Genomic DNA, 23,248 nt, shown 5'->3' on the forward strand with positions numbered 1-23,248 from the left:
GAAGTAGAGAATTACCCACTCTTTCTCCTTGGGTGGCTAGTTGGAAATGCTCACTGACATAAGAAATACTAAAATCAGAAGTCAGAAGTAGTGTCAGGGGCAAGGGATGGAGACAGAGTTTGATCTGGGAAGGCAAGATTGCATATGCCTGTAAGTAGCCAGCGGGAAACATCCTATAAAGTTGGCACTTAGTAAACAGGTTGAGGATGAAAACATAGATTTCATGATTACAGCTGATTGTTGATCCCATGAGAAAGAATGATGTTGGTTAGGATGTTTGTATAATTAAGAACATGTCCAGAAACAACAGCCTGGATGATACAAATACTTGGGGAGTGGGCACAAAAAGAGAATCCAACGGAGGAATCAGAGAAGAAATGGTTCAGTAAGAAGGAAGAAGGAATGATCAAGAAGAGTGGTCAACTCTGTCAAATACAAAGAGGTCAGATATGATAAGGACTTAACAGAATTGATTAATTTCATTCTTCATGTTTTAAAGAAGTCTTCTGAGATATTAAGTATCTTGCCAACTCTTCAGGCACAAATATTTTTATTCCTGTTTCAAAGAATAGTAGACAACATTTTAGCCCAATGTGAAGTCAATTTTGGTGAACCATTATGCTCTTTGTTCCAGCTCTGTATTCCAGCTTTCTGAAAATCTTTAGTAGAAACAGAGATCCTGGACATTCTTTTTAGTATGTATACACAAAATATAAACAAATACAAATAAATATATCTGTTCGTATATAAACAAGATATCCACCTTCCGCTCACTAGGTATTCACAGACTAATATTCACAGACATATGCATTATGGTCTTGCTTTCCTAATAAGAGATGCTGACCCAAGTGCCAGTGATGAGTGAAAGCTAGAGGACAACAGTGGTGAAACACTCCATAGGCCTACATAGCTCTTGAAGAAAACGAAAGTGATCAGTCTAATATTTGGAATTAGAACCAAGAAACCCAGCAGTAGGGGGCAGTAAAAGAGGATGTAGAAAAGGTCACCAAGGCCATGCTAGTCAAAGGAGAGAGGAACAGAAATGCCAAGCAGATAAATCATGGAGCCCAGATTTAACAGCCCAGGCTGGCTGAAGGAGCCAGCATGCCTGTTCTATTCCTGAGAAGATTCCATTTTCAGGCTGTAAGGACTCATAAGAATCTCCCTTGTACTTTTAGGTAGCTTGAATGAATCTTTTCCCTGCAACTAATCTATCTAGATAGACAAAAACTATCATGAAAGTTGACAGGCAGGGAAGAGAATTTTCAGCTCTGGCAAGATAAATAAATGCACAAAGGAACAAAAAGAGCAAAGCTGTTTGGAGAAGGTAATATTTGAACTAAGCCTTAAATATGTTGGTCTGTCTGGCAAGTTGGTTTGCCAGTATGTCTTTCAGATGGGACAGTTTGAGAGTCCTGAGATCAGGCCCATGATCTCCAATGAAGAGTATATTGCGAAGAGTATATTGCATTTATGAACTCGATAAATATTTCCACATTGCATAAAGAATAGGGAAACATGAGAAATTGTCACAAAAAAGTTCACTTTAGTACAGCTAAATATAAAAATAGGTGGTTTGGTTATAAAGACAATTTGAGAAACCATGAACAAAGATGTCTCTCCCTATTCCTTCAGTCCTGGAATTAATAGACCATTTTCACATAAGAAATGCCCCAATATCTATCTGAATGTTGTAACCAACAGTTTATTCTACTGAAGACAAAAAGAATAAAAATGGTACCCAAACCTTTTTTTAAATGTTTATTTATTTTTTGAGAGAGAGAAAGAGAGAGAGAGCAGGGAGGGGCAGAGAGAGAGGGAGAGAAAGAGTCCCAAGCAGGCTCCACGCTGTCAGTGCAGAGCCTGACAAGAGGTTCCATCTCATAAACTATCAGATCATGACCTGAGCCAAAATCAAGCATCAGACGCTTAACCGAGTCACCCAGAAGCCCCAAGTCCCCAAACCTTTTTATACATGTATTTTATGAATGTTGTATCTTCCCCCTCAGATTTTAAAATAAACCAAACAAGTAAAAACACCCTTAGTCCCACCAAGCCAATTTAATGTTTGTTAAATTCCATGTTGCTTGTAAGCTTATATGCAACTACTAGAAATATTTCGAAAGCTAAGCAAAATAACCCTGTAAACAAGAGGACTTAGAATGGAAATCTTTAAAGTTCCCGATCACTAATAGGGTTACTATTGAGGGCAATCAGAATATCTCACAAAGGATTCTAAATATATTGTGTCACATTCAATAAGCAAAAGTATTTTATTCTTCCACATGATTCCTTAGCAAACAATCTCATCCCCAAATATCATGGCACAGGGGAAAAGTGGTGTTGGTTTAATTTAGATTTGATTTATGTACTATATCATCAGGAACAGATAAACCTGCATAATAAACAGCATATGTTGGCCTTAACCAAGCATGTGGATTCTGTTATATGAAAAGCAAATGTTCAAGAAACAAAATTAATATTAATGTGTTTTGCAAAATCAAAGTCAGGAGCTACTTTTGGAGGAGCTGAATAATCACAGACCCTACTGTAGGCTAAATCCCACTTATTTCACATGTTAAAAGAGAGCTGGTGGTCTTCAGTACTGAAGCCCACAGGTCTAATAACCAAAACTAAGGTTTTTATTCTTCACGTAGAAAGTTGCTCCATGAGAAAATTAAGTTTTATAAAAACTGCAATTGCAGCCATTGACAACAAAAATGGCATTATGCAGACGATGACCACCACTGTTGCAAAATTCTTGCAGGCCATTGTCACAGTAACTCTGTGTTCCAGTTGCTCTACTTCATTTTGGAATGTTCAACTGCAAAGATCATAATGGGCAATAATAATAAGCCAGGAAAGAGATTCCCTTTAAGGACAAGGGACGGAGTAATCGTGTTCAATGTTACCCAAATCTTGGCTACTGGAGACACATTTGTGATCACTTAAAACTTCTACAAATTAAAAATGAATGTTTAGGGGCGCCTGGGTGGCTCAGTCGGTTAAGCGTCCGACTTCAGCTCAGGTCACGATCTCGCGGTCCGTGAGTTCGAGCCCCGCGTCGGGCTCTGGGCTGATGGCTCAGAGCCTGGAGCCTGCTTCCGATTCTGTGTCTCCCTCTCTCTCTGCCCCTCCCCCATTCGTGCTCTGTCTCTCTCTGTCCCAAAAATAAATAAACGTTAAAAAAAAATTTTTAAAAAATGAATGTTTAAAAATTTTAATGTTGCTACCCCAGGAGGCTAGTTTTCCTGAAATCCCATATTCTCATCTCATTTTTGATCTCTGGAATCACATTTATTCATATAGATCATATGCACTCTTTTGCATATCCATTGCTTCTCTTCTTGGGTATTTCTGTATCTCACTCTGTCCACTATGACAAACAACAGTTGTCAAGGCTCCATTATCTCCACAGATGGTACATGGAAGTGGTGTGTTTTGTTTTGTTTTGTTTTTTTACTTTTTATAAAGCAACTCCTCCTACAGTGGGCTGACAGCCAACCTGATTAGAACCAAGTGTTCCATTGTCAATATTTCTCCAAAATAGAAATAAATTTGTCCCCTTATATTAATGTGTACTCATATCCTAAAAAAATAAAAAATCAGAGTGTAGCGCCTTGGAGTTCCATCATTTTATCTGACAGAGAAAATTTCAAACATATCCTGTGGCTTTCCTGGTTATTAAACCACCCAAATAAATCCACTGTCTCTGTGATTCAAAGTTTGTATCTCTGACCTCACGTAAGCATGAAGAGTAGAAGAGAAGCAAGCTGAGAAACTCCTGAAAGCCTCCCATGTTTAGTTATTTACAAAAGTAAAAACAGAGGACACTAGCTTAAAAGGCATTTGTTTGTAATAATTTCATAATACCGAACAACTCTTTTAAGATGTGGTTTGCTCAAGATTTAAAAACTTGAAACATTGTCTGCTGTTGAGGTCCTATGTCAAAACTCCAGGTATTGATGATGTCATTCATTTCTTAAAATAACCTATTATTTCTCAAATATAAAAAATATGCATTCTACAGAGTAATTCATAGGAATAAAGCATGAATGAAAGATAGCCTGTGATCCTTTACCCAGATAGAGCCATTGTTAATGTTTTCATTTATACAGTTTTATAATATGTATTTGTGCATGAGTGTGTGCGTGTGTGTGTTACAAAAACAGGATCATACAGTTGCATAAACAGCATTTTGTACTCATCAACGAATGTATTATGGGACTCTCTTGCCTCTACTAAATGTATGTGTATGTCACTTTTATTATTTTTTTAATTTTTTAAAATGTTTATTTCTGAGAAACAGAGAGAAACAGAGTATGAGTGGGGGAGGGGCAGAGAGAGAGGGAGACACAGAATCTGAAGCAGACTGCATGTTCCGAGCTGTCAGCACAGAGCCTGACATGGGGCTCGAACCCACGAACTATGAGATCATGACCTGAGCTGAAGTTGGAGGCTTAACTGACTAAGCCACCCAGGCGCCCCTGTATATATCACTTTTAAAAACTACACACTATTCCATGATATACCTATTGTATAATTTTTAAATTGGCAATTAGGATGTTTCAATTTTTCCCTGTTGAAGACAAAGTTGTGCTGATGGTAGTCAAAAATACATCTTGGTACACAAATCTCATTACTTCTTTAGCATACATTTTAAAAAATAATCTTTTTTTACTTTTAAGTTTATTTATTTATTGTAGAGAGAGAGACAAAGCAAGTGAGTGGGGGAGGGGAAGACAGAGAAAGAGAGAGAGAATCCCAAGCAGTCTCTGCACTGTCAGCATGAAGCCCAAAGCGGGGCTCAAACTCACGAACCAGGAGATGATGACTTGAGCCGAAACCAATAGACGCTTAACCAACTGAGCCACCCAGGTGCCCCAGCATACATTTTTAGAAGTGAAATTGCTGAGTCAAAGAATAAGCATATTTAAAAAATCTGAACCATGTTGTCCAACTGTCTTCCAACCAACAAAAGATGGTTCTGCTCGCTTGTCCTGTCTCCTACTCATTTTTCATTGAGCAAACAAGCCATTCATTGCATGCTTCCTATGTCCTGGGGTGTGTACTCCATACAAGATAAGGAGACATGGAAGGACTAAATACGTTTCCAGCCAACTCCTCCCAGAGCTCATGGGTTAGTAATAGGACACACACGTAATTTCAATACAGTGTTATAAATGACAAAGTTTTAGCAATGTGTACGCAGTTGATTGAGGAAGATGAATAATATTCCCTAAACATTCACTGAACATGCTCTAAAATGTGTTACCTCATTTTCTACCACAAACATCATAAGAGATGGGCCTTTATTATCTTCATTCTACATAGGAAAAATCTAAAACCCAGAGAATTTAAATAACTTTCACTGGCGTGGCTGCTCTAGTCTCAGTTCTGCAACTCTCCAGCATTGTGATCCTGGACAAGTTAACTTCTCTAAACCTCAGTTCCTTCATGGGTAACTTGAGGATTACACAAACTTCCAGATTTATAGCAAGGACTGAATTAAATGTGAATTCTTACAAAGCATTTAGCTTAGTGCTTAATATACAGTAAGTACTCAATAAATGCTAGTTCCGTAATGCCTCCACTGACTTTACTAATATCCCTGTCACAAACGGGGAAGAAAGACTACTCTGCTCATGATCTATTTCATAATCAGAAATATTTTTTCAATGTTCAACCTAAATACTCTCAATGGCCTTCAGTGACATGCAGTGATATGAACTTCTCTTTCTTATATAATGGAAATATTTGTTTTCTTCCCATTCATTATTTACTGATTCTTAAGTTATTTCTATGAAAATTCCACTGTGTTTTAAAGATGTACCACAGCCCTGCACTTGGTTTTGAGCATCTGAAGAAGTTACTGTAAGTCGAGTTCCTAGAGCAATTTAAAACATATATTTTAAAATATTGTATGACAATTAGCTCATGTCATTATCTAAAGGCAAGAAGGACAGACTTCAGGAGAGTTAAGTAAGTTACAGATGTAGAGTTTTAAGGTAAAAAAAAAACCCAAACATCTATTAGGTATTTCAATTTTAACATTTCTCATTTATGTAAGTACATAAAAATTCATAAGTGACATATTCTGAACCACTCAAGTAATCTATTAAAACAGATCCTTTTTTTCATGAATTGTTCTAGAAATTGCCTGCACTGCAAGGCATTGCTGGCATTTGGTTCTCTTGTTTTAATTTTGACAGTGTTTCTAAATAAAAATAAACACGTTACTTTTGCTTATTTTTTTGTTAAACAGAAAGATTTGGTTGAGAGAGAAGTTTTAAGTTGTATGAATGCCTATAATATTCAAATTTATCAGCTAACAGGCTCTATTTTGTTTTAGAGCATGGATAAAATAGCTCGCAAAGTGAAACTACCTCGAGCTTTTTAAAAATATAGAGATGTTCCTCATGAAATATGTACAAATACAGGGAAGCAATCTGACTAAAAATGCTCAAGTTAGCAGCAGCGATGAATCTAAGAAAGGTTCATGCCAATATCTTGAAAATTTACTATTTTCGGCATCTGCCTACTTTAACCCTTAACTCTTTGTCACTTACCTAAAGTTAACTCAGTGGGGCGTTTCTTTAGTAGGCTCTTTAATTGTCCTTATCATTTTTGAAACATTATTTAATTTTAAGATTTGGGGTAAAAAGTTTTGGTGGAATATTTTTCCCAGAGTAAATATAATTTTGCTTTTGTTTTCAATAATTTAAAGACTGTGGATCACTTAGCCTTATTTATCACAACAGCAAAGACATACATTTAAATCATCTCAACAGAGTATTCTCCTTAATGTAATATTATTACATTGGGAATTTGTGGAATCCCTTCCTACCTCACTAGAAAATATGATACAAATGACTTGCAATTAACGTAATTCATGGAATAAAAGATAATGTTTTTGATCTGTTACCATAATCATTATTAGCATGAATATTGGATTTTTAAAACCTTTTATAGATTCAGATCGCAAAACAGCAATACAAACCTACTCCTAAATGAATAATATTCCCTTTTCTTTTTCTCATGTGAAGTACACTTTAGAGAGCCTCTCTGACCAGAAGAGAACCACATTACCCAATTGTAGTAAACATTCTTTTCTTAGAAAGAAACATCAACCTTGCAAATATAGTATCAGTGACCCAATTGTAGTAAACATTCTTTTCTTAGAAAGAAACATCAACCTTGCAAATATAGTATCAGTGAATTCACTATTACTTGGAGCTTGAAGGCCAGCAAGCTCTGACTCAATAGGGGGAAAAAGATTTATTTTCTCTAAGTGTCATACATTCCTTCATTGACTTCAAAGTCAGACCCATTTCCAGTCCTCTAAAACGTAAACTGCAGTACTTACGTCAAGTGGATTTTCTAGTGGGTTATTTATTTCCATCTGTCTTATATTTGTGGGCAGGTTGAATAGATCTGAGTCTGCTGGAGAGAGAGATGAAAGATAGACTTTAAAGCAAGAGCTGAGTTTAAGCAAGAAAATAAGGTTCAACAATAGCGGATTAAACTTGAAACCTTGGGGAAATTCTTATTCAGGCAATTTTATGTGCAACTCTTAACTTGCAAATAGGGAATTTTGACAATCTCTACATTGTTACATATAATGTAGTGAGAAATGATGATTTATGTAAACGAAAGTGATAGGTCGTGTATTTCCTAGGAAGCACATTCAAGTTTATTTTATCTGTTGAATTTGTTTCTCATTGTTCTTGTAAAACTGCTTCAGTTTCCTAAGTTCTCCTTCAGTGCACACCATCCACTCTTAACCTTCTCACTTCCTTTGGTCTGGAGCTCCATTCTTTCTTAAAAGTTCACACCAACAACTAAGCAGAAAAAAATTAATGTTCTGGTGGAGTCACATGCTGGTTAGAGGTTCTTCACTCTTCATCGCACATTAAACCTGCATATAATTTATGTTGGTGTTAACCACAGATTTATGTCCTTTGAACTTTTTTTAATAAGTGAATGCTTTATCTCCCTAATGTAAACACTGTTGTTCATTCCGATTCTTATAAATTATTTAACGAATTACTCTGGTGTCTTTAGGTAAAAATAAATTAACTTAGAAAATGCGATCAGCCTAATTAAATCATGTGCTAGGTGACTTTCTATCTGTCCATAATTATAAATGAAAACCAACACCTTGTACTAAAAAGAAAATACATACAGTATTAATTAGTCTTCTAAGGGTGGCTAAAATGTGAAAAAATGGAATGTATTCAGAATCAGGTAACTTACCTCCCACGATTTAGGAACAATTGTCAGGGGCATGGAATACAGGTTTAGGGGATCAGAATTTGCTGAACAGCAGCTTTTAGCTTTCTCCTAGCTTGAACCTATATTAAATTGTCTTTGTATTGGGCAGATTTACTTTCTTTTTTAAGTGATCTACACTAATGTTTACTGAAAATGACTCCAGGTGAGTTTTCCCACTATAAAACCCTTATAAAATTGATTGGGAAAAAAGAAAAAAAGATCAACTCCAGATCTCAGTGGCTTAGCGCAACCAAAGTTCTCTTCTTGCACACATATAAGTCTGACATGGGTTAACGGAGGTTTCTCCTCTGGGTGGGGTTTTAGGGACATGGGCTGATGGAGACCGTGTTAGCTTGTGATGCTGCCATCTTACACACGCTTCAGCATTTGCCATCGTAAGGGGACAACGAGCTTAGAGAACTCAGCTACTCTTAAGAGAAGCGCCTCATTTCTGTGCATAGCTCATCGACGTTAACTTCGAGGAATGTTAGGACGTTATCAAGCAAAGGGAAAATAATCAATTATGGTAAAGACTAGTAATCATCATCACCTTCTATGCACTAAATATTCAGTTCCCTCTTCTTCGCACACATAACACATACTCAGTACCTCAACACAGAATGGCCTAAAGCCCATCCAGTCAGTGCCTGAATTTCAAAGTCTAGCACATCTAGATGAAGTTCAAGCTCCTATGTGACTCTCCGAGTTTGGAGACCAATGAATTTAAAAGCCAAATTACCTACTCCTACACACACACACACACACACACACACACACACACTCAATTCACAAAGGTGTGACAGGGTCAGGATAATTACAATAATACACTCACTTTTAGAAAGAAGACAAATGGGACATAATCAGCAGTTCATATAAATCCCGAGGTCCTGCTGAGCACACAGTAAAGGCTCCCTACCAGTGTGTGACTCTAGTCTCCTTGTGACAAGTTCTTTTTTATTTCCATTCCCTTCTTTGACTGTATTTGAAAATCGGTCTCCTCAGGGCTGCACAGCTTCCTTGGCCCCCTTGCTCACATGAGGTTGTGTCCCCAACGGCCATTGTCAGCTTCATACAAACACATCGTTAGTCCAGGCTTGTGGTTTCTTTGGCAGTACATTTCTCTCAAATACTTAAGAGACTTCCTCTCTATTTGTTTCTAGTCAGTTCTATGTGTCAGTAACCACATGCACACTTTAAAATACCTAGTTCTCACATCTCTAGCAGCTCTTTGTTTTCTCGACCCCTGTCTTTTTTTCTACCAATTTGGTGGCTACCTGAAGCTTATCTATAATAACAAGTGGAAAGATCCCACTTTTAAAACTCTCTACCTTGGGGCACCTGGGTGGCTCAGTTGGCTAAGCATCCGACTCTTGGTTTTGGCTCAGGTCATGATCTCACGGTTTGTGAGTTCAAGCCCCCTCATTGGTCTCCATGCTGACAATGCGGAACCTGCTTGAGATTCTCTCTCTTCCTCTCTCTGTCCCTCCCTGGTTCATTCTTTTGTCTCTCTCTCAAAAATAAATAAATAAACTTAAAAATTAAAAACAAAAATCTCTGCCTTAAGTACAGTACTCAACTGAAATCTTTTGTTGAATGGATACTTCCTTTGTGTTCCATTTGGGTCTAGAAGCAGTTGGCTTTTCCAGTGCTGTATGAGTCCATATTTCTAGATCCCCTGTATTTGTTCTAATTTCTGCTTGTGAGTCAGCCAATTCTTCCCTGGATTCATCTTTATTTTTGTAGTCCCTTGCCGAGCACAGCCAATGGTTAGCAGACATTGCTATAGTTCTTTTTTCGCCTCTTACCTAGGAGCTAACTTTACTTGAGCATATGCTCTGCTTTCCAAGTTCTGATGTACAATAGTTTCAGCAAATGTCTTAACACTATGTGACACACATTTTCTTCTGTTTCCACCTGGGTCATTTTTCTCACTTTCTTTCATTGCCTATATAGTACACATCAAGTCTTGTGTTATAGTAGAGCCCCATTTCTAATATGACTTTTTCTATTCATGAGAATGGTTGAGGTTACACAGATATGACAAATTAGCCACAGAACCTGAGTGGCTTATCATAACACAGGTCAATTTCTTGTTCATATAAATGTGCAAGTTATGAGGAAACTGTCCTCCATAAGTCATTCAGGGACCCGGGCTATTGGAGGCCACACTGTCTTTAACTCTGCCATCTCAACCTTTGGCTCCCAATTGTTGCCAGGTCAAGAGGAACTTATAATCACATTTAAATACCTCAGACTTGAAGTGACACATGTCACTTCCTCTCACAACTATAGTCCACAAACACCTGTCCTGCCCTAATGGCAAAGGAAACAGAAATCTTTACATGAAGAAGGAACGGAAGAAGAGGAAAATTAAATTTTGTGGTCTCCAATTGTTTCTCTTTGTATCTGTAATGTTCAGATAAATGGAAACATAAACAAGCCACAGTAACATTATTTGATCACCGTGATGGAGAAACATTTGTCAAACAAATATTAGATCATTTCATAAGTATAATTGGGAAGCACAAGTTTGAGCCATTTCCTCACATATAAAAATACCTAGTGACTAATAGTTATAAAAGAAAGCTACATAGCAATCAAATTGGCCCTTAAATTAAAAAAAATACTCCCTCAGAAATAGTTATATGACATGGAAACCAGATTGAACAAAAACAGTCACTAGCAGGAAATAGTAGGAAGTGGAGCAGCAAAAAAATGGATAAAAATAAAAGAATGAAAAGAAGAAAAGAAAGAATAAAGCCACATAAAAGTTCAGGAAAGATTTTAAATGTTGTCAGATATAAGGAATTATTTTGAATAAAGTTAGGAGTCTATATAAAACATTGCTTTACAGCTTCAAAATTTTATCATAGCTAGGATATCAAGGTTCAGTACAAATAGAAGGGTCCTAAATGATTCTCAGAAATGGATATTCCTTAACACCTAGGTCAAGAATGAGGGTTGTGAACATGTTGGTGACAGACTGATGAGTCAGATAAAAACTGGCCCACCCACAATCATGGTAAAAAGGGCGACAGCAGCCCTTCTAAGTTAATGAACAGCCTATGTATCATTCTGGCACACCTGGTTCAGGGGGTTTGAGAGAAGGGAACAGGAATTCCTTAGAGGAGGAAATCCAGCAAGAAAACCACTTGAAATAAAATATTTTCAAGAATTATTTCAAACAAGAGTTAAAATCTTTGCCAAAGAAATAGCTCGTTCAAATTGATAAAATCATTTCTTAAAAACTGGACTGCTAAAATGTGAGAAGAGAAAAATTTTCTGCAGAAAATCAGAAAGTAAATATTCTAGGCTTTGATGTCCATACAATCTCTGTCATAGCTACTCACCCCTGCTGTTAGAGCAAGAAAAAAACACAGACGATAGGATACATAAATGATGGCCCTGGTTATGTCTCTATGAAACTTTATTTGCAAAAATAGATAGCAGCCTATCTGAATCAGCCTACAGCCCATAGTTTGCCAACTCTTGCTCTCAGAAAGAAAATGGCAAATAATTCTAACAAAATTTTAAAGTAAACTGGTGAGAACAAAACAATGATCAACCATACTGACAGCTCAAGACATGCAAAAGAAAACAATGAAATTCTCCTTTTCCCTAAAGCATTACGAAATACCATGATACATGACTAAAGGGGGGTAGAGCATATTGACGTAAGGTTTGCAAAATTTCTAAAGATCAAATGCATATATATGTGTATACGTATAGACACACACATATATCTTACACACACACACACACACACACACACATATATAGACACACGTATACAAAAACGTAGAATTAGAATTTGGAAATCTTGCTAAGGATGCATAGTATTTAGTTTGCATTTTAGAATTTTAATTAGTACAAAAGCTATTCAGAGATGAATCAGGAAGGAGACAATACTTCTTGGTGGTCATAGTAATGATTTATTTGGTAAAATATATATATGCACTTCCCTACCCCATTATTTTTGGAGAACAAAAATAGGGAAGAAGTGGGAAAAGTCATGCAATCTCTCTGTAGGTACTAGGAGTTCTTAACACTGGGAACATGAGGTCTCCTACTCAGTCTCCTCTTTATTGCCTTCCTTCATCCCATGGACTGAGAATCTTCTAGAGGAATCAAATTAAGCAATAGCAAAAAGCATGTAGTTTTAGCCTTAGGAATGTCCATCCCGTATTAGGAGTCCTACTATCCTCAACTATCCTGAGTCCAACAATTCTTGTATAAAAATATTTTCCTAGTACCTGTGAACTATAAGCAGAATAATTAGAAAGTTCTGTGGGTACTAAAAAAATGAATATTTCATTAAGGAGTAAAATTCATTTCTGATACATTCTCAACTATTATAAAAAACTGATAAAGGTTTGTAAAGACTATCATAGCAAATAAATCTTTTTCCTTTTGAAATTATCTTTCTTTGTTCCCTGATCACAAAAGTAACCATGCATCACTATCAAATGTCGCAAAGAAAGAACTTAAAAGAAACAGTTACCCGTGATGCCAGTACTTGGAGACAACCACTGTCGGCAGTGTGAAGTATGTTCTCCCACATTTTTATATTCATACATATGTGTGTATTTACCAACCTAAGATCTGCTAAACAAACTATTCTTTGATTTTCTCTGTTTCATTTAAAAATATGAACAATTTTAATGTACACAAGGAAAACTGGGTTCCTTCTCTTTTAACCACATTGCATTGCACTGGAAGTATGCACCATAAATTATTTATGTCATCTTCTACTGATGGACATCTCGGCTGCAAAATTATTTTCCCTATTTTACACTGTAACATGAACATTTCAGTACACTTATTTGAGTGAGCTTACCCTCTTATATCCCTTAGGGTAAATTCATAGAAATGCAATTTTCTATGTTGAAGAGTATCTAAATTTAATGTTTTGCATTATATTAATAAATTACCTTCTAGAAGAGTTGTAACAATTTCTCTCTCCCTAAGTTTCCAATATGAGTGTGTTTGAATAAATTATGGTATTTTCACAGACTAAAATACTATGTTTCAAAAATTAATGACATGGCAAGCCATACATAGGATTATATCAGGTAAAACAAGATACAAGATATAATAAAGTACACCATTGATATATCACTATATAAATTGCTATATATATATATATATATATATATATATATATATATATACACACACACGGAGAAGAATATATATATTATATAATGTGTGTGTGTGTGTGTGTGTGTGTGTGTGCACGCGTGCTCCAAGGAGCATCAAAACATAGGGAAAGGACTGGAGCAAATTTTTAACTGATATCTTATGTTCTTCTGCATTTGTTAAATTTCCTAGAATTTGTGCATATTTTAGTTGTAATCTGAAAACCAGCATGTTAAAGAAATACTGGAAATCACAAAGCTGAAGAAATGTGTTTTCACATATTTTGTAGTTTACCTGCTATTAGACATACAATTATAAAACAAAACACCCCTAATGTGCCACAATCAGGAATATTTAAACGTGCTAAACTAAATTGCTTTTTCTCAACAAAGGACTTGTTTTAATTCGTGAAATGTCTTCATGCCTAATAGCAAGCAGAAGAAAACCTTGCTCTCCTCCACTGAGAAGACAAGTTAAGAGCAAAACGGTGAGCCCCTGAAAACAGAGAAGAAACTAGCTCCTAAGAGCTAGCTCTTACCCTGGCTGCAGGCATTTTGGAAAGCTTTTTGGAAGGGAACAAATCATTAATAAAGACTCAATACTTACAGTGACCTTTGAGCAATTCCAGATGTAGACATGCAGATTTTTCCACAAATAATAAAGAAGGGCTGGCTACAAGAAGTGACAGTCCGGAACAGATCTGCAGGAGACTAGAATTACATGGGACACAGAAAAGAGACTGAGCAGAAATGAAACAACACAAAAAGGATCCAGATCCTTCACTAAACAACCAGAGATTTATTCTCTTACATGATTTTTTTTACCAATTTTTCCCTGAGTGAACAGGAAATGCATGTTATTTTATAATTTCTGGATATGATTATGGCTTTATCAGTCTTTATGATGCTCTTCTTCTCCATCCTAACACTATGCTAAGTTTTTATACAGAGTGACTCATTGAATCCTCATATAAACCCAACTTGGTAAAGACTATTATTCACATTTTATAATTAGAAAAGGGAGGCACAGAAAGTTAGGTAGCTTAGCCAAGATCATGCACCTAGAACAGAGGTCGACACACTTCTTAAAGGGCTAGCGAGTAAATATCAGATGTGCTGCCATAAGGTCTCGGTCACAACCATTCCACTGTGCTGCATAGTGCAAAAGCATGCAGAGACAATACTCAAACCAGTGAACGTGGCAGTGTTACCCAAACAGGTGGCAGGTTCACTGGCCATGGTTTGCCAACCCTTGACCTACCTACAAAGTAGTAAAGCAAGATTCAAACTTAAGTCTACGCCTTTAATAATTAAACTGTCATACAATAGGGGAAATACAGTAATTGTGGTTCTCCTTCCATAGTCTGGGCTCACTCATTCTCAAATATTCTTTTGGGTCTCTATACAGTCTAATTCTAAAGAAACTTACCAGTTAATGTGAATTGTCACTTACAGTGTTTTGGTGGGCAAACAGTTATGGATTCCTAGGGGGCATAAATAAGGTAGGTAACTTTTCTAACAGAATGGGATTTAGCCCCTTCTTGTCAGGATAGATGTGCAGACCTGAAATTTAGAAGGCAATACTCAGCCTTCCAAAATGGAGAGAGAAAGAAAGAGATGACATTGGGCCCATTTTTAACTTAGAAATATTTAGTTTAACAAGTCCTATGATCTCAATATTTTTCCTTAATTTCCAAATTATTGTCACTTGGTGAATTTGTCTCCTAAGTATAAAAACATTGGGCAATATGGCTGTACTCATTTTAAATTGCCTAAAATTCAAAGTTGTGAGAAAAAAATATTTCAACAATATTTAGTTTTCCTTGAGTTCATGAAGTAGCATTGAAAAATAATCAACAAGTTGTGCCAGCTTTTTGATTTTTTAATAGTAGGTCTTTAGCAGAATTTATTTGACAGCCGCATCCATGAATACAGGATGAACCAAGGTTACATAAGACTGCTAAAATAATTGAGAAGTTACATGATCTATGGGCAGGAAAAAGAAGAGTCAGAAATTTAAATTCAGTCTTAATGTTATTGTGGCCCAGTCAAACGACCTTGAGCCAATTCTCTCTAAATCTGAATCTTCCACAGGAAAATGGCATTAATATCACCTGCTAATGTACCAGGGCTATTGTGAAACTTATATGAAAAAATTCATGAAGTTACCTTGTAGATTTAAAACACTATATTCATTAAGGTAGGCTTCTAAGACTTACAACTTATTTTTACAAAGAAAAATATCTTTTTTTTTCCTGTATCTTTTACAGACCTATAATTTTCACCAGAAACGTAGAAACAAGGACACCCAGAGTTCCAGATCTTTGCCAGCCCATCACTGTGAAAAAGCAAAGTCAACCCATAATCCTATTACCATTTCATTTTTCGAGACCTGTAAAACTTTTTCCTTGCTATCAATAATCACCAACATTTCTAAATGCTCCATTTACTAGATTCCTAAACTTTTTCTAAGACTAAAGAGTAAATAACAGTAACATTTATAGAACAGAAGTCATTTAAGTAGTTTTCACAAACGAATTGACTAAAATTTTAGCTAGATTTCTAAGAAATATCGTAAAGACACTGTAGCAGATTGTGTTATTTTCTGTAAATATTTGCAGCCCATCTCTTGGGAAAGATTATACTCCCCCACTTCACTGATGTCAATCTTGGTCATATGACTTGTGAAGAGTGAGCAGAAGTGGCATGTGCCACTTGCAAGTAGAAATTTAAGGGCCATTGCAGTTTGCCAGTTTCTTTTTACTTCTGTGCTAGACCAGAATATTCCAGATAAGGGCTCCATCCACCAGGGGTCCAGAGTGAATACAACATGGAGCAGCACTGGGACCAACCCAGGAGACTACGTAGGATAAGTGAGAAGTAACCTTTTGTTCATGTTAGTCACTGATATTGTGGGTCACCTGTTACCACAGGATAACGTAGGCTATTGTCCTAAATGACTAATTAGAGGATGTAAAAATCCTGTTATATTCTGTGCCTGGACCTTTTAATTATAATGATATAAAGATGGCAGTAGCAAAAAATAACCTCATTTATTCAGAAAGAAGCATTTCAATGTTTCCTATAGGTTAATACAATTAAGACAGGATATAAGACTAAATTTTGTCTGCACTGAACAACAAAAGTGTTGCAAGGGATTCAGAATCCTAAAGAATTTTTTAGTTATTTACAGGATACAAAAGCATGTAACCAGAGGATCACATCCAGAAATAATGTTGGCTATTATTTAGGGATTATCTTTAACCTGGGAAAATGGGGCACTCACCATCCTTTTTTATTTTTCTCTTTTTTAGCCAAGAAACTTCAAAATTGTTTTCAAGGAAAAAAGAAGTGACTTTCAAAATGCATTAGCAAAACTCCATAGATTTCCTAAATCCAAAGACTAATAATATATACAACATTTCCTTGCCTAAAAGCTATGTCCTAATATGACACAAGTCCTGTCAAGATTTCTGTTTTTAATAAAAAGTTAATCACGTTTAAACATAGTATCTCTAATATCTGGCTCAACACAAGAAACATACAATTTCAGGGATAACATTAGATATGCTTTGCAATATCAAGAAACTATCAACACAGTATCAAGGATACCCTGCCCTCTACTGTCAGTATTAAAATTTTGCATGTTTAACTAAATAGCTAAATCACTGTATTTAAAATCCCTCCACACTGTGGTGTTTAAACATTGTTTCTATTCTATTAGCTCTTTTCTTATACAATTTAACATGTATGTTCACTTAAACACTAAAGCTAATTAATCTTTTCATACTGCTCCTCAGAAAAGGAACTCAGAATGCTTTAATGCTATTTAGTCATTTCTCAACTTGGAGTCTCTTGTTATTCCACACGAATTTCTCTTACTTTAACCCCATCAATTATAAAATGTAATTATTTCAGTATGGTAAATGTTTGCTTATCATCACACAGGTATTTTCTATTTTATTTAATCGCGATTCCTCCTTGCATGTTAGACCTTCCTTCGAAATCACTTCGTATTTAATGTAGATCTGCTGATGTGAAAGGCTCTCCATTTTTATTTGCAGAAACCTCTGGTTTGTTCTTCTTATTTAAAGGTTCAGAAGTATACAATTCCAGGTAAACAATGATTTTCCCTGACTACTTGAAGATATTATTCTCCAGTCTTCTAGCTCCCTTTGTTGCTGTTGAAACCACTCACCTCCAAACTCCAGCTGGCCTCTCTGGCTCCATTTAGCAATATCTAAGCTCTTGTCACTGCCAGCTAAAGGGAATTTTCCAGAGTTTTATTGGGAAATCTCACTTTTTCATTGGTTCTCCACACCACCTGTACTGTGGGTTCCTCTGTTCTGTTCCTGTCTGAATCTGTCATTTATTATGGTTTCTAGAATTTTCCTACAAATGTGATCTCTAAAAGTTAGCTTAAAACATGTGCAGAGTTAAAGGCTATGGTTTACACCATCTGCATTTATGTCAATGAAGAGGAAACATGTTCATGCATCACCATTTTGTATTTTACATTACCTTGGTGTTCTATATACGTATTGATGGTGGTCTTGTACAATAATATTTAAATTTTTGAAAAATCACATACTTGTATTTGTCTCAAAAAATGGAATGTTCCCTCAATTATCATATTTTTTGTGAGTTACATGCATGTACTATTAATCTTAATATTAAATAGCATCATTTTTAGACAAATAAATTTAAATATAATATATAGAATAGATTTTGCATATAATCTGAATTGCATGTACCACCAGGTGTCATAAAGGGTCTTAGAAACTTATTTATGCAGGCTTTCCATTGAGCAATCCACCTGACAGTAGAGCTAGCTCTGTCCTTTGGACACTCTAGATATTTTCAGACCCTTTTTAGATAATTCAAGAAATAAGTCTGAATGAATGCACACAAAGTATTATTTTCAATTACTAAATAAGTTACCACTTAAATAACATTATGTCGCAGCCAACATGCAAAGGAAATAGGTGAAATACTCCTACTAGTCAAAGCAATCCTCACTAATTCAACAAAATTTGTTTTGTACCTGCAAGGTGCTCGACAGAGATACAAATGACAGACCAGTAAAACGGTGGACCTGTCTGAGGTCACAGATTGTAGTCTCCTACACAGACCAACAATTATCAAGCCAGTAGAGTAAAGCGTGATGAGAGCCACAATACAAAAAGTACAGCACATTATGTGAGTACTTAATTTTAGAAACATTTTGTAAAGATTCAGGCTCTTATGACTGGGCTTGAGATCACACCATAGATAGAAACTTGAAAAGCATCTGTTTTCTTTCTTAGCCCTGAGAATCACGTCATAACTCGTTTGTTCCCTCTACATTATTTGAAATCCTAGATGGCCACTAAAAACAGTTCATGAAAAATTAAAACTTATTAAAAATGTTAGTGATGATTTACAAACAAAGCTGGGTACGGATAGTTGCAAGTCAATACAATTTTGAAAGGACATCTGCTGTGATGGATGGCTTCACTCAAAGTGCAGATTATTGGAGATTTGGTAAATCATACAAATATATCAGAGTTCTCTGAAATCAAGACAGAGTGAGAACACACAACTAAAAATAGGCAGTAGATGATATATGAACCAAATATACTTTTAAAAGTGTATGTAGCAGTGTAAATGTAATTGGTGTAACATAAGCCTGCGCAAACTTAAAAAGCATACAAGGTCATCAGGATTAGAGACTCATTAAACTACAGGTTCTATTTTAAGTAAAACAACCCAGTAAGTACCATTTTGCAATGAAGTGAAATGACCCATTTCCTTTTTCTTTGTCTTAATACAGGAAAGTTAAGGTAGCAGGGGGTAATGCATACACATACTCTAAGAGGTATGTAGTGATGTGTTTGGGAATTTACCAAGTTGGAGTAAAAATAGAGCTCACCTTCCTGGCACAGAGATTTACCTAAGTGCATATAATTGAAACATTTAGATAGATTATATAGAATACACATATTTGTATAACATGTTGTGATTGGATATATGACTGCATGGATATATAACTACTATTTATGTCTGTGGTTGGCCATGTCTGGCTGTGGCCTTTTCTTGGGGGTAAGTGATCACAGCCTACTTGGGTATATTTCAAGAGATCTAAAACAACTGTTACTATGTAGGAGCACTCAATCAGACACAGAAGCCTAGGTCTGAGGATCCCTCTTACACTAAATTGATGGCTGTGGACAAGGCCCTGAGCCTCTGGACTATTGGTCACAGTGTCCAAATCCCTAAAATGGGATCTCTGAGGCCCTTCCTACTCTCACTTTCTGTGTTCCTGTGTGGCTTCTGATGTTTATTGAGTCTCAAAAGCACAAGAAATCTACCTTCCTGACAAAAGTTGTTGAGTACCCCAATGTACTAATGAACTATGTTTATTCACTGCCAGCACATGTTGAAGGCATTTATAAGGTTGGTGGCAACTGAGAACAGTGGACCAGGGTCACCAAGGGATACATATATATAAGTATCTACACTCAATATTGTCTTTTATTAATCTTCTAATATTTATTATTAGTCCATTTATTCATAAAATCATTTCATCCCAGACTGTAAACCTTACACTGTAAGAATTATACTCTATTCTGCCATCCAGACAGCAAGTTCTCAGCAACTTAATTAACCACTAAGCCAGCTTTAAAAATAATCAAGCAATTGGCACCTAGAGTATTTCCCTGCTTTACTTCAGACAAAACTCTGAGGTATATTTCTTAAATATAAAATAAGAAGTTAAATAATATTTCTCACTTTTATTCTGACCCACAGTAGTTCCTGGAGAAAAAAAAGGTAAAGAAAAGAAAAAGAGTGAAACATTTCATTCCAAAACAAGGGTGGGCAGTACTCTCTCATTTTATTAATACAAACCCGTACCTGTCATTTTCATGTTAAACATTTATTAGCAGTAAATTGGTACATAAATTATTGCTAAGGAAATTTTTCATGAGGAAAATAGCCTTTAAAATAAATCTTGTGTAGTGTATAAGAATATATGCATAAGGAGATGGAAAGCATCTCCCAGAGGAGAAACTTGTCTGAGCTCTTAGGTATGAATATAAAAAATCTCCCCTCATTTCACCTCTTTCCTCAGGGCCAGACTGTTCCATGAACTGGGCCCATTCCAACCTGAATATACTTAATATGAATGAACATTATAGCAAATGTTAACAAGGCCAAATTCTGCTACCACAAAAATTTTAAAACAAATAATCACCGTAAGGAAAATAGTCATAAACCCTGGCTTATGGCCCATGCTTGGTTGAGTTTTTAAAATAGGCTTCTCAAAATAATTCCACACCATTTTATCAAGTTCTTAACACTCATTACTCCAGTGGCTTTTAAGTTTTTACTCTTCCAGTAAAAAATATATTTTACATCATGGCCAAATATATGTATGTATATACATATACGCATGCACATGAACATATACATATATATGTAGAGTTATATATATGAACTTTATATATTTATATCTATATATATGAAATTATAAAGCGGAAAAATGTTTTATAAAACATACCTACCCTTACTGCATGCTATATACGATATTTTATATTCTATTCTATTTTCCTTTAAAAAAGGCTGTTTGAGTCCAGTTAAATGATTTTGCAACTCAGCACTATATCATAAACCAATGCACATTAGAAAACAAATAGGGACAAAATATTTTCCCTAAGAACATGGAGTAAGAGCAAACGAAGAGGAAAAAAGAAATGGGGTAGAGAGAAAGAAAAGAAAAAAAAGGGCTGAACATTCAATATTCAGGACAGTCATAGAGCACTTTGGAAATGGATATGGCCAAAGAGAAGAAAAGATCATCAGCTAAAAAAAGAGAAAAAATTACAGAAAATTGATCTTTAGGGTTTAAAAAATTCAAACAACCTTTCCCCCCGGATATATGAAAACGAACAACTTCAAAGATTAACCATTACATTTAGTTGATGCATAAACTATGTACAAACCACAGGCCAGCTGGAAATCAAGATACCCTTGTGATTTTTTATTCCTTCTCTGAATTCATTTTCTGCGCTTTCCTTTCATGCATGCCACTCCAGCTGCATTGGCTTCCATGATGTTCTTAGAAGCTTCAGATATGATCTCAAGTCATGTCCTTTATATTGGGCTCTTCTATTTGCTAGAAATGCTTTGAAACACTCCCCCTAATACACCAAGATACTTCTAATGGCTTGTCTCTCAGTTCCTTCAATGGTCTTACCTGTTCAAACTACTAAAATTAGAATACCTTTCCTAATCTCTGTACCTCTTTCCTGGTTATCTGATCCATGGCAGTTATTAACTTGTCACCATCTGATGTGCTGTAGGTTTCGATGTGTGATTCTCACCCCCACGAAAATGTAAATTCCATCAGCACAGAAATTTTGGGTTTGGTTTTGTTTTTTGGCTTTTTTTAAGGTTCCACTTTTTTTTAGCTTTATGGAGCTTTAATTGATAAATTGTAAGATATTTATAATGCACAATATGATACCTTGTTATATGGTATATATTTTGAAAGGATGATTCTCTTCAACAAGTAATTGAGAAATACATCATGTCACTTTTTTTTGTGAGAACATTTCTGTTCCAGTCTCTTAGCAAATTTCCTTTATACAATATAGTCACCATATGATACATTAGATCATCAGAACTTACTCCTCTACTAACCAGTTGGTACTCAATATTCACTTGTCGAATAAATCAATATAAGTTTCACTTTGTACTGAACACTTGAAACTTTTAAATTTGTACCTAATCTACAGATTGATAATCTCTAAATTCCCTATTGGTTCTAAAATTGTATGCCTCTAACGTGAACATGTGCTCAGTCTGCTTGATGATCACTTTCCTGATTCATTGTAGCCAAGTTAGTTCTTGCCCTCCTCTTTCCACTTTTCTCCTAGAGCTCTCCATTCTTGGTTATAATATTAACATTAATCATATTTTACCACAAATTAGACCAAGAGTTAATCAAGGGTAAGGTGTGTTTTTATGTTTCTTCACATCGTCACTGTAATATACAATGGTGTCTAACACTCGTAGTGTTGAGTTTTCAATAAATACTGATTCAGTGGGTGAGACTTTGATGAAACAATGCTTTAGGGGCCAGAAGAGAGAGAATGTTTCTTTGTTTATTTTACTTTTTCCCCAAATTAATACAGCCTTTCTTGCATCTTTAAAATATTACAAATAAGTCTGAAAAATCATCTGTCACCTTGCTGTTTCTGTAGCTGGACAACTTAGATCTTATTCATCAACCTGTGAACTGTTCCTTTTTCAGAAACACAGATACTATCCAAAAGCTTTCTGATATCCTTGATTTTAACTGTTGTGGCTTGCTGAATCAAAGCAGCTGAATTTGATACAAGTTCAATGTCATTTCCTTTAAGAATTAACCCCTCTTTCGGGGCTTGATATACAAAACAAGCAACACTTGGCCTCATCTGAACCCTGCATATGTATTTTTCACCCAAGAAATTTCGGATTTCAACAAGAGAACCATTCCCCTGGATAACAACATTGATGGGGAAGGGAGCATACACAGACCTCATCTTGCAACAGAAGCCCCATGTAATACCCTTGACCATGATCTGTATATGACTACAGATAGTGCACACGGTAGCCAGTTCTTTTCTATTTCCCCACCATTTGTCAACTTGGAGCCTCTTCTTTTTCTTTCCAGGAAGACTGAGTTCTACACTGATGTGATTGAAGTCCCTTCCCAGGGTTCCTCTGGGGCACTTCACAATAACAGTGCATCCCTTCAGAATGATGTGGACATTTTCTGGAATGTCGACAGTCTGATTGCTGAGAATCGTCTT

The 23,248-nt window shown here is 35.8% G+C and overlaps 2 long non-coding RNA genes across 2 annotated transcripts in view; one reads left to right on the forward strand and one right to left on the reverse strand.

Annotated features, from left to right (window-relative positions):
- The window catches only part of LOC123610702, a 47,761-nt gene extending 31,693 nt beyond the window's left edge, over positions 1–16,068 (forward strand). The window contains exons 4-6 of the long non-coding RNA XR_006718257.1: positions 635–695; positions 13,806–13,900; positions 15,683–16,068. This is a non-coding gene — a long non-coding RNA (uncharacterized LOC123610702). The remainder of the gene's footprint in view (positions 1–634; positions 696–13,805; positions 13,901–15,682) is intronic.
- LOC123610701 lies at positions 17–23,248 on the reverse strand. The gene is made up of 3 exons (XR_006718256.1): positions 23,043–23,248; positions 4,511–4,516; positions 17–27 (listed from the first exon to the last, which is right to left on the reverse strand). It is a non-coding gene; the product is annotated as an uncharacterized LOC123610701 (long non-coding RNA).

Source organism: Leopardus geoffroyi, chromosome C2, assembly GCF_018350155.1.
Source record: "Leopardus geoffroyi isolate Oge1 chromosome C2, O.geoffroyi_Oge1_pat1.0, whole genome shotgun sequence".
Classification (NCBI taxonomy): Eukaryota; Metazoa; Chordata; class Mammalia; order Carnivora; family Felidae; genus Leopardus; species Leopardus geoffroyi.